Source organism: Balaenoptera physalus (genome assembly GCF_965194825.1).
Source record: "Balaenoptera physalus genome assembly, chromosome: 8".
NCBI classification, from domain to species: domain Eukaryota; kingdom Metazoa; phylum Chordata; class Mammalia; order Artiodactyla; family Balaenopteridae; genus Balaenoptera; species Balaenoptera physalus.
In genome coordinates this window covers 77,670,683-77,684,945 of record NC_138887.1, presented here as the reverse complement: position 1 = coordinate 77,684,945, position 14,263 = coordinate 77,670,683, and the positions used below count along the sequence as shown (strand labels likewise).

General features: G+C 39.6%; 1 protein-coding gene across 4 annotated transcripts in view; it reads left to right on the top strand.

Annotated features, from left to right (window-relative positions):
* Positions 1–14,263, top strand: part of NOD1 (nucleotide binding oligomerization domain containing 1) — a 143,074-nt gene that overhangs the window by 17,581 nt on the left and 111,230 nt on the right. Inside the window, exon 1 of one of the 4 annotated variants that reach the window (XM_082471738.1) lies at positions 2,540–4,511. The exons of the other annotated variants lie outside the window; for them this stretch is intronic. The gene's annotated coding sequence lies outside the window, so the exon portion shown is untranslated. Of the gene's footprint in view, positions 1–2,539; positions 4,512–14,263 lie in introns of those variants that run through there. 4 annotated transcript variants of the gene reach the window in all.

Sequence of the window (14,263 nt, the reverse complement as noted above, 5' to 3'; positions counted from 1 at the left end):
GGGTGGTGTATTTCTCCAAATCACACAGCTAGTGATTGGAACCAGGTAGCCTGGTTTTAGAGTCTTGGCCCTTCCCTGCCACTGTCTATTGATGTGGAGAAAGAGTTCAGGAGAAGAAAAAAGTGAACTACCACATCCTGTGAGAGTGGTGGGGATAAAGTACCATGGGGATTCCCAGTGGGGAGAGAGGGACTGAGGGGAGGAACATGGTGAGGTGGGGCCCCTGCCCATCTGACAGGTGCCAGTCCCTGCTGGGGGGATGGGGTGAGACTCTCGGCTGCTGAGGGGGCTACCCTAACCAGAAGTAAATAAAAGAGCATTTGCCTCAGTGCCAAGAGACCTGGAACCTAGCTCTGGTTGATCCAGACAAGTCTTGGCCTTGCCTAGGGCCTCAGTTTCCTCATCTCTAAAATGGGGGTGTTGGACCGTACTCTGCTCCACTCCAGAAGTCCGCGGTTCCAGCAGAGAAGGGAAGGGCTGGCTCTGCACACACTCTGAATGGGGTTTCTTGACCAGAGGAGATACTTGGCTCGGAGAATGTGGAGTCAGACATTTGAGTTCCCAGAAGGCCTGAAAGGATATCTGCGTTCCATCAGCCTCCACCCCCGAGTGCTCACATCCTCTGTCTGCATTCCTGTGCTTGTAGTAGGCAGGGTGGCAGAGTCTGTATCTGGAGTTCAAACTATGTGGTACTTTCGCAAGAGAAAAAAAGGAGATGGAGAGATGGAGGGAGAGAGGGAGAGAGAGGAGATATTGAGAGGACAGACTGCATTTTCGATCTGCTTTGAAATTCTGAGGGATTATGTGCTTTCAGATACTTAAAGTAAATGAATGTTAATGGAACTTAAAAGCTTCAAATGACTGTAGCCTCATCCATCTGCTAATTTTTTTCCAGAGGGGGCTGTTAGTAGTTTTCTGATATGGCAGAGGCATACAGGACTGTGCTTGTTTTCCAGGTTAAGAAATTGAAACCAAAACAAGAAAAATGAATAACCACCCCCCTCCCAAACCCCAAAACCTGAGAGAGAGAGGGTTCCATGAAGACCCATTAAAGAATGGCAAATTGAGTTTGTCTAGTTTCTGAAGCCTGGAAACAAAATAGAGCTGATGTTTTGTGGCTTACGCAGCAGGGAAAGTAGGACCCTGTTTGAGTTGACCCACTGTATGTGATCTCTGTGCAGTTCTATCAATATTGTATAAAAACGTGCTTGGTCTTAGCTTCCTGTTCAATTGCTGATGGGAGGTGTTGGTCCACCCTCCTCATTGTTGGGCAGCTTGAAGTAGGGTGGAGCCTTCCTGACCACATGATCAACGTCAGCAAACACGGTATAATTGTCTTCCTCACTGTAAGACTGGGCTGAGGAGGCTGTGAGTCCTCTTCACCAAAATGAACCTTATTCCAGAGAGAAGTCATTTCCTCGAGGAGCATCCAGATGTGTTCGACGATGTACGTGTTGAGGTTACGCAGGGCTTTATGGTCAGGTTGGCAGAGCCTATTTTTGTTGGCATTTTGCAATCTGAGGAATGTCATCCCTGAGGTAGGCAGGTACCTATTTGAGGTAGGCAGGGAGGGATGGCTTTATTTTACATTATCTTAAATCTGAATTCAGTAAGTACATAGCAATGATCAATTCCTATCGTCCAGGACTGCGGTAGACAGAATGTTTTAGAAGTCCATATTGTGCGTGGCAGATGTGGCTCTGCCAGAGATGGTATTTGCTGGATGGACTTTAGCCATAGGATGTGGTTTTAGCAGAAGGGAAGGAAGAATCTAAAATGGTTTCCTTGGTAACGGTAGCCACTTAGGTGGGGAGGAGATATTGGGTGGAAAGTGTGAGGTACCTTTGGCATCATCCATCAAAGTGGAAACATCACTCGGGGTCAGAATGTTACACAGAAGGCAGTTGAGCCCTTATTATTTTAAAGTGTTCAGAGGCTTGTGTTACATGAAAGGAAATAAAAGACAATGGAAATGAAGAGACCTTTGGTAATTATGGAGCATTTTTTCAAGGTGGTATTGCCTAAGCTCCTAAGGTTTAAAAAAAGTCTACTTGAAGGTCAGTTCTGTTGACTCTTTTTGCTCCGTTCTGTTTTCGTAGGGCTTGATTTTTCACCTTACATTCCTTATTTCAAACCAGGTTTAGTGGCAATACCATGAGTTGACAGACTCCTACTAAATTGAAGACAAAATAAAACTGTTCCCACCCACACACCCATCAGCTTGACTATGATATTTCACCAAATCAGGAGGAGTGTTCCATTTATTGACAGGCGCACAGAAAGAGTCATACCATTCCATCAGAGTTTGTTTGATTTTCATGGATTGTCGTTTAGTTTAATGGGGACTGAGCGTTTTTTCCTAGGAGGGTGAGCTGAAACTCAAAGTTCCCTAACAGATGGTGATTGCTGAGAATGTTGCATTGAGCTGCCTCAAGGTTTCCTAAGATGCCCTGATGAATAAAAAGGCTTATTTAAGTTTAAGTTTCAAAGTTTAAGTAACTTTAAAGTTTAAGTAACTTTGGAAGTAATCTCTCTTCTCATAAAGTATGTCTTCTTCCAGATATTTTTCTTTGCATCTATGTTCATAGATGTACACTTGTAGAAAATGTATACTGTTTTGCGTGTCTGTAGGGCAGACAATATGGGCAAATTATATGTGGTGTTATACTCTTTCCAAAACTGGCATTTTTCAAATGACAATATGTCTTGAAGATCTTTCCATCGGTACATGGAGCTCCACCACATTCTTTTTCATCGCTGATCATGTCTCTTTAGCTTGTGTGGTTCCTACTGGATGATTCTGACAGAAGTGGTGGTGGTGGACTGGGCTGAGGTGGCTGAGGTTCTGACGTGGGACAAGAATCTGGGTGGAGTGAGGTGACGGGGATCTGGGACCACGACAAGCAGACTCGGCCCCCTCAGTACCAATGATGAGAATGTGTGGCTTACCCTTGTGCCTTTTTTTCCCCCCTTTAAATCAATTAGCATTTTCTTGTATAGATTACTTCTAAGTCTGAGGTAGGTAGGAAGTGAGGCTTCATTTTAACTTAACTCTTAATTCTAAAGTCGGTTTTACAGTATCTGAAAAAAAAAAGATTGTCGTGGCTTTATCTTTACAGTGAGTAGTCCTTTCATGTCGTGGGTCTCTGTCCTGTAGAAACTGCTGTCGTGTGAAGGCAGTGAGAGGTCTGTGGCGAGCATTCCAGCCCTCCTGCTCTGCCTTCCACCAGCTGTCTGGCCTTTGGCAGCTCATTTCACTCCTCTGGGTCTGAGTTTCTTAATGTGCTAAAAGCTTTTCTCGTCCAGTGTTATAGTATCCGTCAGGCTAGGCTAGGTTGTGCTGCAGTAACAGATCATTCCAAAATCTCAGCAGCTCAAACAACAAAGGTTTGTTTCTTGCTCACACTCTATGCCCATCACAAGTTAGCAAGGGGCTCTCCCTACTGTCATTACCTGTGGGCCAGGTGGATGGAGCAGCTACCAGCTAGAATGTTGCTGGTCCTAGTGCCAGAGGAAAAGGAGAGTCGCACGCTGACAAGTGATGCACCAATGCTGAGTAACTCGTTCTACTGCTGCTCACATGTCATGAGTCAAAGCAGGTAACTTCAGTAACACGTAATCCTACCTGGTACCTGGGAGGAGAATCCAAACTATTTGATGAGCAGCATGCTTTTCTCACAGTGTTGTTTGCCAAGAAAGGGTTAGGAAAGTCTGTGAAAACTGTCCTGTGGTCAGTAAAGTCATATCCCAGAAGCTAATCCTTGCTGTATATATAAGATCATCAACCTTTTCCTGTGGCCTCCAAGGTTCCAGAGAACAGCATCCTGTATGGGGATCACATTTTCAGAAATGACCAGAGCTGGGGGAGGGAACAGTCAGGAAGGGAGCAGGGGCTGGTGGCCCTGAGCCAGATTCCATAGCACCTGGACACCAGCAAGGCCGGCCTTGATTTTGCTTATGTTTGTATTTGTTTCCAGCCTGTACGAAGAAAAAGTCGGCAGCAGAAGTACTTGTAGAATGGCCTGACTGCATGGAGCTCATTGTTTAAAGAACTCCGGGTTGTCACTCTACGTTAGCATCTTCCACACTGTGAAAGAATGTTTTAAGGACTAAGGCTGAGATCTCTTAGGAATCTTATCTGCTGGTATTGCAATACCAATTTGCAGAAAGCTGTGTCGTTTATTTTGAAATATATATATATATGTGTGTATATATATAAAAGAGTGAATGATGACTCCCAACAATTGGGTGTGTAAGAAAAGAATGAAATCACAAGGCCAGTGTGGATGTTGGGAAATGACTTTCTTGAGGTTTCTGTTCTCCATCTAGCCTCCACACCCCCTTCAGTTGGGATGGAGGCCAAATTGTCTGCTCAACCTGGGAGTCAACATTCACACTGTGGGCAGGGTGACCTCTGCAACCTCTGCACTTGGGCTCTGCCGGATGATTTTGCACAGAACAAAGCTGCTGCTGAATGGACGTATTTGCCAGTAACTTCAGGGAACATTGAGGTGATTTCTGTTTGGGGTTTATTCTAATGATGCATGGGATGGGATGGCATACCTGGGTGGCTGTGGAGACCATGACCCTGAGCAGTGGGCAGTCTTTAGCCCCTAGCTTGTGTGCTGCGAGTTATTAGGGCTCGGCATCTCTCTGGGTGTCTCGGATCCAAACTGTTTAAGAGATAGAGGCTCTCGCCACTTCTCTCTGTCACCTTTCACTACAGAGGGCTCCAGCGGGGCCAAGGAAGCCTTTGGGAGAGCTACAGACAGTCTTGGATCTCTGTGGTTATTTCTCAGTCACTCTTGTGGTCCCTTGTTCTGTGTCCATCCGCCCGGCTGCGTTGTAACATCTGTGGGTGTTGGGAGCTGCTTACCCTTCGTGTGCCTCAGTTTCCTCACTGTAAATGGATGGTAACAATGACCTCTGCCAGAGAACAGAGAAGATTAAGCAAGGTGATAATTACTGAGTATTCACTGTATGCCAGCCCTGGTCTAGGCACTTCGTGACCATGAACTCAACCCTACAGCAACACTTGGAGGTAGGGACTGTCAGAGACTTGGAGGAAACTGAGGCACAGGGAGGATAGCTGACTTGCTGATGAGCAGTGGAGTCAGGTCTGAACTCAGCCCACTGGCTCCAGAGACCACTTTGAATCCTTATGTTATTCGGCCTCCTGCAGGGAGTGGAAAGTGTTAGGTCAACACTGGGCCCCTAGTGAAGTGCTCACTCAGTTTTAGCAATGACTGTCAGGGCTCTGCTGGGGCCCGGAGCAGCACAGGCTTGATACTGGGTTTCCAGGGAAGGATGCCTGAAGCTGTGGCATCCCAGAGTCTGCCCAGCATCCTGACCCCTGCCTACCCACTGAAGCCCTTCCTCAGGCCTGTCCGTGATGGATAGCATGCCGTTGTGTGCCTGGCAGCTGGTGGAGGCTGCAGAGCATGGTGTCCAGATTTGCCCTGGCAGTTCAGGCAGGCAGGGCCAAGCCAAGAAAGGGGCTACCATTTGGCATCAATTTTGATCCTCTGTTTGGCGCATGGAATTTCTCAGGTACGAGGCTTTAAAGCAGCAAAGAGTGGCAGGTGGTTCTTACACTATAAAATAAAAACCAGGGAAAGCAAAGCATCTGTCAGAAGCCAGCTTCTGCAGCTCAAAAGAGGGCCTTGGCAGTTACAAAGAAACATGAGATAATGGTAGAGGTACACCAAATACATATAGTGTGATGCCAAACATGCAAAAAAGATCAGTATAGGTATAACTGCACATAGAGAAAAGCAGAAAGGGAAAATACTCCAAAATGTTAACAGTGGGTGATGGGTGAGTTTTGTTTCTCTAAACTTTTTTTTTTTTTTTTGCATTTCCAAATTTTCCACAGTGAGCAGGTGGAAAAGCACAATATAAATAATATGACTTAAGTTTTTGTTTTCCTTTTCTAATATATGCATGTAAGGCTATATATTTCTGTGACTTTTTAAATTGTATCCCACAAATTTTATATGTTGTAATTTCATTATTTTGCAATTCAAAATATTTTCTAATTTCCACTTTTATTTCTTCTTTGATCTATGGTTTGGGGATTTTTCTAGGTATTTTTTATTTTTTATTTCTAGCTTTATTCCACTGTGGTCAGAGAACATTTTCTGAGTGATTTCAGTTCTTTAAAATTTGTTAAGAACTTGCTTTGTGGCCCAGTATATTGGTCAAGTTTACAGACACTCCACATGCACTCTAAATGCTGAGCATTCTGTTGCTGTTGGCTGCAGTGTTCTATAGGTGTCAGTCTAGACATTTTGTTCATATTCTCCATATTCTTTGATTTTTCTGGTGTATTCTTTCAGTTATTCTGAGAAATGTATTAAAGTTGCTCACTGTTTGAAAATCCTCACTGATTGTGGGTTTGTATATTCCTCCTTATTATGTTTGTCAGTTTTTGCTTTATATATTTTGAAAATAAGTTACTAGATGCATACAAACTAACATTTCTATAACAACCTTTAAAAGTAATTATTTTGGGGGCTTCCCTGGTGGCGCGGTGGTTGAGGGTCCGCCTGCCAATGCAGGGGACACGGGTTCGAGCCCTGGTCTGGGAAGATCCCACATGCTGCGGAGCAGCTAGGCCCATGAGCCACAACTACTGAGCCTGCGCGTCTGGAGCCTGTGCCCGGCAACAGAAGAGGCCGTGACGGTGAAAGGCCCGCGCACCGTGATGAAGAGTGGCCCCCGCTTGCCGCAACTAGAGAAAGCCCTCGCACAGAAACAAAGACCCAACACAGCCAAAAATAAATAAATTAATTAAAAAAAAAAAGTAATTATTTTATCATTATGAAATGTTCCTTTACCTCTAATAACATTTCTTTCCTTAAATTCTACTTTAATTTTAATATAGCTCTACCAGCTCTCTTTTGGTTAGTTTATACCTAGTATATCATTTCCCACTTGGGGGAATGAGTAAACGAATGAAATAATTAAACCCTGTCATTTTATTTAAAGTGTATCTTTTAAAGCAGCATATAGTTTTTTTCTCAAGTCTGCCAACCTGTGTTGTATAATTGGTATATTTAGTCCATTTGTATTTAATTGAATTACTAATATATTTGGATTGATATATGTTGTTTCGTTTTTATTAGTCTCACCACTTTTGCATTCTTTTTTCCCCTCTCCCTGCCTTCTTTTAGAGTTAAGCATATTTATTATTACATTACCTCCTTCTATTGTCTTGTATTCTCTTGCTAGTTTTAGTAATAGCAATTTTAGAGATTAAGACCTGGATCCTTGAATTATTACTGTCTAATATAAAGTAATACTTTTGCCTATTACCAGAAAATGCTTTGAACTTAGAACACTTTAACTCCATTTACTCCCTTCCACCTTTTTGTGTTATTACTGTTTAAATTTTTTTTTTTTTAAGTTGAGGTATAGTTGATGTACAACGTTATGTTTCATGTGTACAACATAGTGATTCATGATTTTTAAAGGTTATATTCCATTTATATTATTATAAAATATTGGCTATATTCCCTGTGTTACACTATATATACTTGTAGCTTATTTATACATAATAGTTTGTACCTTTTAATCCCCTACCCCTATCTTGCCCCTCTCCTTTTCCTCTCCCTGCTGATAACCAATAGTTTGTTCTCTATATCTGTGAGTCTGTTTCTTTTTTGTTAAATTTACTAATTTGTTCTGTTTTTAGATTCCACATATAAGTTGTATTATACATTGTCTTTCTCTGTCTGACTTATTTCACTTGGCACAGTACCCTGCAAGTCCATCTGTGTTGCTGCAAATGGCAAAATTTCATTCTTTTTTATGGCTGAGTAGTATTCCATTGTGTGTGTGCACGTGTGTGTGTATCTCACATCTTCTTTATCCATTCATCTGTTGATGGATACTTATGTTGCTTCATATGTTGCCAATTGTAAACAATGCTGCTGTGCACATTGGGGTGCATGTATCTTTTTGAATTATTGTTTTCATGGTTTTTTTCCCAAATAAATACCCAGGAGTGGAATTGCTGGGTCATATGGTAGTTCTATTTTTAGTTTTCTGAGAAACCTCCATACTGTTTTTCATAGTGGCTGCACCAGTTTACACTCCCACCAACAGTGTACAAGGGTTCCGTTTCAGCACATCCTTGCCAACATTTGTTATTTGTGTTCTTTGTGATGATAGCCATTCTCACACGTGTGAGGTGATATCTCTTTGAGGTTTTAATTTGCATTTCTCTGATGATTAATGACGTTGAGCATCTTTTCACATGCCTGTTGGCCATCTGTATGTCTTCATTGGAAAAATGTCTTTTCACGTCTTCTGCTCATTTTTTAACTGGGTTGTTTGGAGTGTTTTGTTTTTGTTTTCTTTTTTTGGCTGCACTGTGTGGCTTGTGGGATCTTAGTTCCCTGACCAGGGATCAAACCCGTGCCTTCTACAGTGGAAGCGTGGGGTCTTAACCAGGGGATGCCAGGGAGGTCTAGGTTGTTTGGTTTTTGATGTTGAGTTGTATAAGCTGTTTATGTATTTTGAATATTAACACCTCATCTGTTATATCATTTGTAAATGTTTTCTCCAGTTCAGTAAGGTGTCTTTTTGTTGATGGTTTCTTTGGCTGTGCAAAAGCTTTTAAGTTTAATTATGTCCCATTTGTTTATTTATGCTTTTATTTCCTTTGCTTTAGGAGACAGATCCAAAAAAATATTGCTACGATTTATGTCAAAGAGTATTCCATGTATGTTTTCTCCTAGGAGTTTTTATGGTTTCTGGTCTTATATTTAGGTCTTTAATCCATTTTGAGTTTATATTTGTATATGGTGTTAGAGAATGTTCTAATTTTATTCTTTTATGTGTAGCTGTCCAGTTTTCCCAGCACTACTTATTGAAGAGACTGTCTTTTCTCCATTGTATATTCTTGCCTCCTGTGTCATAAAATAATTGACCATAAGTGTGTGGGTTTATTTCTAGGCTCTCTATTCTGTTCCATTGATCTATGTGCCTTTTTGTGCCAGTACCATACTCTTTTGATCACTGTAACTTTGTTGTATAGTCTGAAGTCAGGAAACATGATTCCTTCTGTTCTTTTTCAAGATTGTTTTGGCTATTCAAGATCTTTTGTTTTTCCAAACAAATTTTAGAATTATGTGTTCTAGTTCCATGAAAAATGGCATCGGTATTTTTTTCTTTTTTTAATTGAAGTATAGGTGATTTACAGTGTTGTGTTAATTACTGCTTTACAGCAAAGTGATTCAGTTATACATATATATACATTCTTAATATTCTTTTCCATTATGGTTTATCATAGGATATCAAATATAGTTCTCTGTGCTATATAGTAGGACCTTGTTGTTTATCCATTCTATATATAAAAGCTTACATCTGCTAATCCCAAATTCCCAATCCATTCCTATCCCCCCACTTGGCAACTACCAGTCTGTTCTCTATGTCATTGATTCTGTTTCTGGGTCATAGATAGGTTCATTTGTGTCATATTTTAGATTCCACATATAAGTGAATTCATATGGTATTTGCCTTTCTCTTTCTCATTTACTTCACTTAGTTTGATAATCTCTAGTTGCATGCATGTTGCTACAAATGGCATTATTTCATTCTTTTTTATGGCTGAGTAGTATTCCATTGCATATATGTACCACATCTTCTTTATCCATTCATCTGTCAATGGACATTTAGGTTGTTTCCCTGTCTTGGCTATTGTGAATAGTGTTGCTATGAACATAGGGGTGCATGTATCTTTTTGAATTATAGTTTTGCCTGGATATACATCCAGAAGTGGGATTGCTGGATCATATGGTAGTTCTATTTTTAGTTTTCTGAGGAACCTCCATACTATTTTCCACAGTGGCTGCACCAACTTACATTCCCACCAACAGTGTAGGAGGGTTCCCTTTTCTCCACACCTTCTTCAGCAGTAGACTTTTGATGATGGCCATTCTGACCAGTGTGGGTGGTAGCTCATTGTGGTTTTGATTTGCATTTCTCTAATAATTAGCGATGTTGAGCATCTTATCATGTGCCTATTGGTCATCTGTATTTCTTCTTCGGAGAAATGTCTCTTTATGTCTTCTGCCCGTTTTTCGATTGGGTTGTTTGTTTTTGTTGTTGTATGAGCTCTTTATATGTTTTGGAAACTAAGCTCTTGTCTGTTGCATCGTTTGCAAATATTTTCTCCCATTCTGTAGGTTGTCTTTTCATTTTTTTTTTTTATTAAATTTATTTTATTTATTTATTTTTGGCTGCGTTGGGTCTTTGTTGCTGCACGTGGGCTTTTCTCTAGTTGTGGCGAGCGGGGGCTACTCTTCATTGTGGTGCGTGGGCTTCTCATTGAGGTGGCTTCTTTTGTTGTGGAGCATGGGCTCTAGGTGCATGGGCTCAGTAGTTGTGGCTCACGGGCTCTAGAGTGCAGGCTCAGTAGTTGTGGTGCACGGGCATAGTTGCTCCACAGCATGTGGGATCTTCCCGGACCAGGGCTCAAAACCTGTGTCCCCTGCATTGACAGGCGGATTCTCAACCACTGTGTCACCAGGGAAGCCCTGTCTTTTCATTTTGTTTATGGTTTCCTTTGCTGTGCAAAAGCTTGCAAGTTTGATTAGGTCCCATTTGTTTATTTTTATTTTTATTTCTATTGCCTTAGGACACTGACCTAAGAAAACATTGGTACGATCTATGTCAGAGAATATTTTGCCTATGTTTTCTGCTTGGAGTTTTATGGTGTCATGTCTTATGTTTAAGTCTTTAAGCCATTTTGAGTTTATTTTTGTGTATGGTGAGAGGTTGTGTTCTAAATTCCTTGATTTACGTACGGCTGTCCAACTTTCCCAACACCACTTGCTGAAGAGACCATCTTTTTCCCATTGTATATTCTTGCCTCCTTCGTTGAAGGTTAATGTCGAAGGTTAATTGACCATAGGTGTTTGGGTTTATTTCTGTACTCTGTTCTGTTCCATTGATCCATATGTCTGTTTTTGTGCCAATACCATGCTTTTTTTGGTTACTATAGCTTTGTAGTATTGTCTGAAGTCTGGGATGGTTATGCCTTCTGCTTTGTTCTTTTGCTTCAGGATTGCTTTGGGAATTCTGGGTCTTCTATGGTTCCATATGAATTTTAGGATTATTCTAGTTCTGTGAAAAATGTCATGGGTAATTTGATACGGACTGCATTAAATCTGTAGATTGCTTTGGGTAGTATGGCCATTTTAACAATATTCTTCCAATCCAAGAGCATGGAATATCTTTTTCATTTCTTTGAATCATCTTGAATTTCCTTTATTAATAGGAAATTCCTTTTATTCCTTTCCTTTTATAATTCTCAGCATATGTCTTCCTTCTTGGTGAGGTTTATTCCTAAATAATTTATTTTTGGAGTTGCAATTTTAAAAGATACTGCTTTTTTACATTCCCTTTCTGATATTTCATTATTGGTGTAAAGAAATGCAACCAATTTCCATATGTTAATCTTGTATCCTGCTACCTTGCTGAATTTGTTTATCAATCCTAGTAGTTTTTGTGTGGAGTCTTTAGGGTTTTGTATATATGGTATCATATCATCTACATATAATGACAGTTTTACCTCTTCCCTTCCAATTTGGATACCTTTTATTTCTTTTTCCTGTATGATTGATGTAGCTAGGACTTCCAATACTATGTTGAATAGAAGAGGTGACAGTGGGCATCCTTGTCTTCTTCCAGATTTTGGTGGGAAGGCTTTCAGCTTTTCACCATTTATACTGGCTGTGGATTTGTCATGAATAGCTTTTACTATCTTGAGATATGTTCCCTTTATACCCACTTTGGTAAGAGTTTTTATCCTGAGTGGATGTTGGATTTTGTCAAATGCTTTTTCTGCATCTATTGAGATGAGCATGTGGTTTTTGCCTTTTCTTTTGTTTATGTGGTGTATCATATTGATTGATTTGCATATGTTGAACCATCCTTGTGAACTTAGGATGAATCCCACTTGGTCGTGGTATTTGATATTTTTTATGTGTGGTTGGATTCGGTTTGCTAATATTTTGTTGAGAATTTTTGCATCTATATTCTTCAAAGATATTGACCTGTAATTTTCTGTTTTGCTGGTTATCTTTGTCTGGTTTTGGTATCCCAGGGTGATGGTGGACTTCATAGAATATCCTTGGGAGTGTTCCCTCCTCTTCAGTTTTTTGGAAGAGTTTGAGAAGGATTGGTATAAGTTCTTCTTTGTATGTTTGCTAGAATTCACCTGTGAAGCCATCTGGTCCTGGACTTTTGTTTGTAGGGAGTTTTAAAATTACAGATTGTGTTTACTTCTGGTGATTGGTCTCTTCAAATTATCTGTTTCTTCTTGATTAAATTTTGGTGGGCTGTATGTTTCTAGAAACTTGTTCATTTCTTCTGGGTTGTTGAATTTGTTGGCATATAACTGTTCATAGTATTCCCTTATGGTTTTTTGTATTTCTTTGGTATCAGTTGTTATGTCTCTTTTTCTTATTTTGTTTATTTGGGTTCTCTATCTTTTCTTCTTGGTGAGCCTGGCCAGAGGTTTGTCAATCTTGTTTATCCTTTCAAAGAACCAGCTCTTGGTTTTATTGTTTTTTTATCTCTATTTTATTTCCTCTCTGATCTTTATTATTTCCTTCCTTCTGCTGACTTTAGGTTTTGTTTGCTCTTGTTTTCTTAATTCTTTTAAGTGGTAGGTTAGGTTGTTTATTTTAGATTTTTCTTGTTTTTTGAGAAAGACCTGTATCACTATGAACTTCCCTCTAAGAACTGCTTTTGCTGCATTCCATAGATTTTGTATGGATGTATTTTCATTGTCATTTGTCTCAAGGTATTTTAAAATTTCCTCTTTGATTTCATTGTTGACCCATTGGTTTTTTAGTGCCATGTTGTTTAGTCTCCATGTAATCATTTATTTTTTCTAATTTCTTTTTCTGTGGTTAATTTCTAGTTTCATGCCATTGTGGTCAGAAAAGATGCTTGAGATAATTTCTATACTCTTAAATTTGTTGAGGCTTGTTTTGAGCCCTAGTATGTGCTCAGCCCTAGAGAATGTTCCATGTGCACTTGAAAAGAATGTGTATTCTGGTTTTTTTGGAGGTAATGTCCTGAAAATATCAATTAAGTCTAACTGTTCTATTGTATCATTTAGGATCTCTGTTGCCTTATTGATTCTCTGTCTGGAAGACCTGTCCATTGATGTGAATGGGGTGTTAAAGTCTCCTACTATTATTGTATTCCTGTCAATTTCTCCCATTATGTCTGTTAGTATTTGTTTTATGCATTTGGGTGCTCCTATACTAGGTGCATATATGTTGACAAGTGTAAAATCCTCTTCTTGTATTGATCCTTTTATCATTATATAGTGTCCTTCTTTATCTTTCTTTATAGCCTTTGTTTTAAAGTCTATTTAGTCTCATATGAGTATTGTGATCCCCACCTTTTCATGATATATCTTTTTCCACTCCCTCACTTTCAATCTATGTGTGTCCTTTGCCCTAAAGTGCGTCTCTTGTAGGCAGCATATTTTAGGCTCTTATGTTTTTATCCAATCTGCCACTCTGTGTCTTTTGATTGGAGCATTTAGTCCATTGACTTTTCAGGTAATTATTGATAGATATGTATTTATTGCCATTTTTAAACCTTGTTTTCCCATTGATTATATATATTATCTTTGTCCCTTTCTTTTTCTTTTTGTTTTTCTTTTTGGGGTTTGATGACTTTTTTTTTGTATTATACTTACGTTCTCTTCTTTTTGACTTTTGTGAATCTATTGTATGTTTTTGATGTATGGTTACCTTGTTTTTCAAGTATGTTAACCTATTCCTATATCTACTTGCCTTAGACTGGTAGTCATATAGGCTCAAACACATTCTAGGAAAAAAATCTACATTTTCTTACTCCCCTCCCCCACATTTTATGGTTTCAATGTCCTCTTTCACATCTTCATTCTCATCCTTTTGCTGTTCATTGTTGTTATCATCACTTTCACAGAAACTTCTTAAATCTGTGTACTGGCTTATTTAAGTGATTTATTTTCCAATTGTGATTTTTGTTCTTTCCTATAGGTTCTTACTTTTTTTCTATTTAGAGAAGACCTTTCAATATATCCTTTAGAATAGGTTTAGTATTGCTGTATTCTGTCAGTTTTTGCTTGTCTGAGAAATTCTTTCTCTCTCCTTCTATTCTAAATGATAATATTGCTGGGTAGAGTATCCTAGGTGTCAGATTTTTCCCTTTTAGTATTTTGAATATATCTTGCCACTCCCTTCTGGCC